General features: G+C 34.2%; 1 pseudogene; it reads left to right on the top strand.

Moving 5' to 3' along the window:
- LOC137639251 (piggyBac transposable element-derived protein 4-like) overlaps positions 1–7,500 on the top strand; it is a 496,483-nt pseudogene that overhangs the window by 379,886 nt on the left and 109,097 nt on the right.

Genomic DNA, 7,500 nt, shown 5'->3' on the forward strand with positions numbered 1-7,500 from the left:
ACAGCTAGCCGGACCCGCCATCCCAGGTCACAAACCAAATGTATTTCACAAAAAAAAAAAAAAAAAAAAAAAAAAAAAAAAAAAAAAAAAAAAAAAAAAAAAAAAAAAAAAAATCCTTAAATTATGACAAAGTAGATTTCAAATAAATTCTTACATTATGAAAAAGTGAATCACAAATATATCCCTTCGTTATTATTAACACCAGCGTCTTTTTATTTATTTATTTTTTTTATTTAATTTTTTTTTTTGGGGGCAATTTTTCCAGAAACTTTGCAGTGGAAATGCGCTGGTCTTTCTGAAAAAATAAGTGAAAATCGGACATTTGATGCATTATTTCACGATTATGTTTTAATTTCGTATGAATAACAAAAGCTTTACATAATTATTTGCCGACATGAATAAAATTACACTAAATTTCTAAATAAATTGATGTACTTCCCTTAGGCTCCCTATTGGAAACATCTTTATGTGATGGTGATTTAATTGAAACTGAAGGTGAAGAAGAAAAAAAATGGCTGTTGTAGAACATCATCCTGGAACTTATGAAGAAGTACTGGTAAGCTGTTAATTGGTTTAAAAAACCCACTTGTCAAATACGTCATTGCATATGCACAGAAAACTTCCCAAACCGTGGGGAAACAACGCATGCGCAATAAGTCCCCTTCAGTCTCTCAGATGTAAACAATGTACTTAGAATAAAAAAAAAAAGAACATACTTCACATTTTAATAGACCGATAAGTAAGTTATTATGCCCCAGCCTCTATTAAAATTAGAGGGAAAAATACCAAACTAGCCAGCACTTGCCCATTTCTTATAGTGAAATCCAGTTTCGCTAGTAGTTAAAGTATCATATATTCACACAAATATCATCAGAAGATGAGTTTCTATTTATTAACTTTTATACCTGAAACCCTTCAAAATTCGATGCTGAGTTTTGTCATCTGTCTCTCACTCTTCCCAGAGACTTATAAAGCAAAGGCCAACATCTCCATACATGTTTTTTTTTAATTGTTATCAATTTGGCGAGGAGTGAGTTTTTCTTGAATCTTTTAAAATATTGAGATTACCTTTGCTAAATTTTAAACATAGTTGTAGTTATTGTGGGGTGGTTATTATTTTCTTTCACTGTCATTGGTTTGCTACTTTTTGCTTAATAATTTTTCATGGGAATAAGACATAAAAATACATTTAAAATAAATAGACCTTGCATAAAAGCTGATCGTAAAAATAATTTCCATGCTGTTTATCATTCTCCAGAGTCTAATAAGTATTTTTGGGGTTTATATCTTAAAAAATATTTTTCCATATATGCTTATCAATGGGTTTTAATCTATACGGCAAGACTTTGGAGAAATACTTGCAGAGGTATTTTTCATCTAATGTTTTATAAATACATTTACAAAGAAATGATTATCATCAGGTTTTTATTATATTTTTTCTAATATGAAATAGTTATTTCTCGTTATTTTGTATGTAAGTGTTTCATAGTTTACGATTTTTTGGTAAAGAAATATTCGTTTATAATGCAAAATTATATAAAACTGTTGGGTAGCATAGCATATGGAATCTATGGAAATTTTATTGATGTATAATTCTAAAAGAGTAAGCTGCAAAGGTTTTATTAATTTGTATTCGGAACAGAGAGAGAGAGAGAGAGAGAGAGAGAGAGAGAGAGAGATGGTTGTACATGCTTGTGTACAAGTCCTATGAAAATATTCATCTCTTGATACCGGTGACAATCAAACATTACTTAAATGAATGAATACCTACCATTAAAAAAAAAATTGTAATGAAATCAAGCTCTGCTGAAAAGTTTTATGGAAAAAATAAAGCACTAATAAAATTCTTCCATTTTCTATTATTTGCCTTTTGATAAATTTTTCCATATTTAAATGTTGGCCTTTTTATGGAATTTATTTTGAATTATATTAATAAACATGTGTTTTTTTACTTGTTTTCGTAACCTTTTCCATCCGTAACTGTACTCTTATAACTAGTTAATTTCTTGCATTTTATCAGGACACCTAAAATGGATTTTTCAAGAAAAATATCTATACTTTTTAGGATATCCTAAAATTAACTGTTTTATTGCATATCTTGCCTGTTTATGCTTGTTAAGAGATGGTAAATAATCCATGAATGGATCGGGGCCGGAAATACAGCAAGAGTGCATGAGAGTGGAGGATGTGTTGGGAAGGAAGGAATTATCCTTAATGAAATTTGCATTAAAAAAAAAAAATCTTTTGCTTTTTCATATAATCCTAATCAATTCCACCTAATTTCATTAATTACGGGGAAGTACACAAGCGTTCCACTGAAATAATTTCGCATATGTAATATATCCTTGAGAAGGTTTAATTAATGTTACCCTTGATACATGTAATCAGTCATCTCTAACTTCTCCGAATTTTGTGGTGCTATTCCTGGTGTGTTCATGTGTTATTTTATCAGCTCTTTTTTTTCTCTCTTTTTTTTTTCAACCGAGTTATATTGTTAAAATCTTAATGGGAATGAAGTTTGTACATTATTGATTAGCCAGACGTAAGGATTCATTTCGTGGAGTGAGGACACGAGGAGACTCGGTACAAAAAGAACAATCATGATTTACTAATTATGATTTGTCTTCATTATTTTCTATTACTAATATCCGCTCATGGATTGGGTTTATAGAGAAATGCGATTGATCAGTGATGAAGAATATATTTATTCGAAAATGAGCTCTATTGTGATAACAAAGGTAAAAAAATATATTGATTGAGGGTACACTCAGGCACACTATTCTATCTTATTTTTTTTTTCTTCCTCTTGTTTTTTTGAAATGGTGTGTTGGGCAGGCTTAATAGAAGGGCCATGGATGCCTGGTGGTTTATCAAGAGGTTGTCTTTTCCTTTTTCTGATTCTTCTTTTTCTTCTCAAAACCATCCTTACTGTCCTCCCTTCAGTTGAAGTGGCTATCCTGGAGGGTATTTAGCCTTGCATGGTGTATCGGCTCCTCCATGTTGACCAGTTTTTCCGACTTTTTACTATAGTCTATGGGTATCATCAATCACTTTGTTTATAATTCTGTACGTATTGTTTTTGTTATAATTCTTGTTAATCTAGTTTTTAAGTATGATGTCTCTTTTTTATTTCTATTAATTCTTATGCTGTCTGGAGACATTGAGCGAAATCCTGGACCAGCACGTCCTAGATTTCGTCAATGTCGTCTTCTGTATTGCAATATTCGTGGTCTTCATGCAAATATCCAAGACCTTACAGTTGCGTCCAGACAGTATGATATTCTTTTGTGCTCAGAAACTTTGGTTTCTAATATGAGGCACTCATCTGAGCTCCTTATAACTGGTTTCAAGAAGCCAATAATGTTGAAACGTGATGCCATCCCTAGGGCCCGGGGAATGGCGGTGCATATTAGGACCGAGTACCCTGCTTCTCATAAGTCCTGCTATCAATGTGGATGTCATGAGATTCAGGTAATAAAAGTTTGTGGCAGGCATAACAACTTTTATTTATGTTCAATCTACCGGAATCCAGACATGGATGATTCTATCTTCGATTGTCTTCTTACCATTATGGCTAAGATACAAGAAGATGATAGAAAGGCTTCTTTTGTCTTTGTTGGTGATTTTAATGCTCACCATAGGGAGTGGTTAAGTTCTATCTCTCCTACCGATCGCCATGGCTTAAGAGCTTTAGACTTTGCTTCTGAATCAGGCTGTGAGCAAATCATAAATGAAGCTACTCACAGGTCTGGTAATTGCTTGGACCTTGTATACACTGACTCCCCTGGCGTTATAACTGGTAAGGTTGGTTCTCCAGTCGGGACATCTGATCATGCCTTGATTTCATTATTAGTGAAGACTGAGCAGCCTGTCCCTGATATATCATATTCTTGTAAAATTTATATGAAATCCCAAGCAGACTGGAATGGGATTTTACATGATCTTTTGTGCTTGAATTGGTCACAATTATATAATAGTGTAGATCCTGTTGTCCCTTTGAATGAGAATCTAGTCAACATAATTGATAGGCGTATCCCTTCTCGTGTGCTAAGGTACCGAATGAAGGACAAACCGTGGTTCAATAATGATTGTAGACGTGCTTTTTTGGAGAAGCAGGAGGCCTATCAACTTTGGAAGGGTAACAGATCAGATTTGACCTGGAACAACTATACTCAGCTTCGAGCTTTTGCTCAGAGAGTTTATGCCTCAACTGAAAAGGAGTACAATTTAACCATAAAAGAAACACTTTCTGGTACAACTCAGGAACATAAATGATGGTCTACCCTTAAATCTGCACTCTTTGGTGTAGATGCAACAGTTCCTCCTTTACTTAAACCAGATGGCTCAGTCACTCACTGTCCAAAGGAAAAGGCAACCCTTTTGGCTGATGTTTTTGACAGTAAACAGAGTAATGAAAAACTTGAACTTCCTCATTCCTGTTTTCCTGAGGCTAAACTAACTAGTTTAGCTTTTCGATCTCGTGAGATTAAAGCTCTGTTGATGGACCTTGATGCTTATGGAGGTGTAGACCCAAATGGTATTTTTCCTTTGTTTTTTATAAAGACAGCAGATTTCTTAGCTCCAAAGTTATCTGTTATTTTGCGCAAGTTAGCAAGAAGAGGAGCTTTTAGCACTAGTTGGAGAATTGGTAATGTTACTCCTCTATGTAAATGTGTTTGTGGTAGCTCAAGTCCCACTGATTACCCCCCAATTTCCATAACTCCCATATTATCTAAAGTTTTTGAACGTCTTCTGGCAAAACGTCTTAATAGGTTTGCTGAAGGTAATCATCTACTCCCTAGTTTGCAATTTGGTTTTCGTAAAGGCCTTGGAGCATGTGATGCCGTTCTTACAATCTCCAATGCTGTACAGAAATCCCTTGATTGTGGTCGGGAAGTTCGTATGATTGGCCTTGATTTTAGTGCTGCCTTTGACCGAGTTAATCATGAGGCCCTTGTTTTCAAACTGAAACAGTTGGGAGTGGGTGGGTCGTTTCTTAGCATTATTATTGATTTTTTAAGTAATAGATCTCAAAGAGCTGTTGTTGATGGGCACCATAGTGATTATAGGAATGTGATATCTGGTGTTCCACAGGGTAGTGTTCTTGGCCCATTACTTTTCATACTATATACACATGACATGTGGTTTGGCCTAGAAAACAAGCTTGTTGCATATGCAGATGATGCTACTCTCTTTGCATCAATTCCATCCCCTGAATGTAGATCTAGGGTTGGTGAATCCCTTAATAGAGATTTAGCTAGAATTAGTGCATGGTGCAAATTATGGGGTATGAAGTTGAATCCTAACAAAACTCAAAGTATGATTGTAAGTAGGTCAAGGACGGTGGTTCCTCAACATCCGGATCTCAGTATTGATAATGTTTCTTTAAATATGTATGACTCTTTCAAAATTTTAGGTGTGATTCTCGACAGTAAATTTACTTTTGAGAAACATGTAAGGTCTGTGTCTTCTTCAATTTCACAAAAAATAGGTTTATTGAGAAAGTCTTTCAAGATTTTCGGGATCAATCTATTCTGAAGAAGTGTTTTAATTCTTTCATTCTACCTTGTTTTGAGTATTGTTCTCCTGTCTGGTCTTCAGCTGCTGATTCTCATCTTAATTTGTTGGACAAAAACTTACGGTCTATTAAATTTCTTATTCCTGATCTAGATATTAATCTCTGGCACCGTCGTTCAATTAGTTCATTATGTATGTTGCATAAGATTTTTCACAACTCTGACCATCCTTTACATTCAGATCTCCCTGGACAATTCTATCCTGTTCGTAATACTAGGCAGGCAGTTAATTCTAATAGCCAGGCCTTCTCCATCACGAGGCTCAATACTACGCAGTACTCTAGAAGTTTTATTCCAGCTGTGACCAAGTTGTGGAATGATCTTCCTAATCGGGTGGTTGAATCAGTAGAACTTCAAAAGTTCAAAGTTGGAGCAAATGCTTTTTTGTTGACCAGGCAGACATAGTCTTTTTATAATTTATTTATGACATATTTGTTTTTGATGTTGTTGATAGTTTATTATATGACATGTCTGTTTTGACGTTGTTTCTTATTTTAGAATGATTTATTGTTAATATGTTCTCTTCATTTATTTATTTCCTTATTTCCTTTCCTCACTGAGCTATTTTTCCCTGTTGGAGCCCCTAGGCTTATAGCATCTTGCTTTTCCCACTAGGGTTGTAGCTTGGATAGTAATAATAATAATAATAATATATAAATTTGGCACTTCAAAAACAGTAACAATTATACAATGCTAATTTACTTGTGAAAATCTAATTTTCATTTGATGGATACCAGCTTCCTAGCTTATATATTAAATATAAGCCTTAAAAAGAAAATAATTGACAAAATGCACCTTCAGGCTCATTCTTTCAACAAAGATTTTGCATTAACTTTAGGCATAAATCATAGAGTAATATTAATGGCAATAGTTCACATTCAGTTATATTTAGCGAGAGAGAGAGAGAGAGAGAGAGAGAGAGAGAGAGAGAGAGAGAGAGAGAGAGAGAGACCCAATGCAACAGACATTACAGATTATATTCCTGGAAAGGAAAGGATATTCTTTCGACTACGTTGCTCAAAATATGGCGTTTGCTTGTAAACACAGGTGTCTTTCCTGTTCTTGTAATTATATAAAGGTAGTAGGTATATAAAATGAATGAACAAAGACGTTAACTGTTTCGTATCACAATTGCAGCAGGAGCAAGCACGAAATATTATTGCAATGGACGATGTATAAAATGATTAAACACTAAGTCATGAATATAAATCCTCAAGATTGCCCAAAATCATATTGTCAAGAACTAAACAAAATTACAAAATTATCAGATCCTGTTTTTTTTTTTTTTTTTTTTTCTCTCTACAGCCCTCCACGGTTGTATTATGATGTTTATTCGGGAGCATTATACATTTCACAATGCGTATTGTTTGCTTACTGTTTGGTCATCACTGTCAAAACACTCACAAAATAAGGTCTTCAGTTTCGTCTTGAAAGCCTTAATATCTTCAATTATTCGGATATCTCGTTGAAGCTCATTGTATAGTCTAGGGGCCGAATATTTAAAGGCTCTAGAGCCTACAATAGATATGTATCTAGGTTCTGATAGTTTGAAAACTTCCGTAACTATTCTCGTATCAGGGCGATTGGTTGGTTGCACAATATGTAGCAATTCTCTTACATATTTTGAGCGACCAGTTCTGATAACTTAGTGGGTTATTGTACATATTTTAGATTAAAATCTTGCTTTAGTCGGCAGCCAATGTACATCAATTAGTATAGGAATGATCCTTTCTCTAGTTGGGACACCTTTTACCAGTTTTGCTCCCCTGTTTATTATGTTTTGTAATTTCTCATGTTGTACTTTAGATAGATTATAGTAGATGAAGTTACAGTAGGCGATTCTGGTAAAAACACAGGTTATGACACGTTTCTTTACGGAACATTTATCCAGATACTTTTTTATAAAAGCAATATTTCTTAGATG

The sequence above is a fragment of the Palaemon carinicauda genome, chromosome 4, assembly GCF_036898095.1.
Source record: "Palaemon carinicauda isolate YSFRI2023 chromosome 4, ASM3689809v2, whole genome shotgun sequence".
NCBI classification, from domain to species: domain Eukaryota; kingdom Metazoa; phylum Arthropoda; class Malacostraca; order Decapoda; family Palaemonidae; genus Palaemon; species Palaemon carinicauda.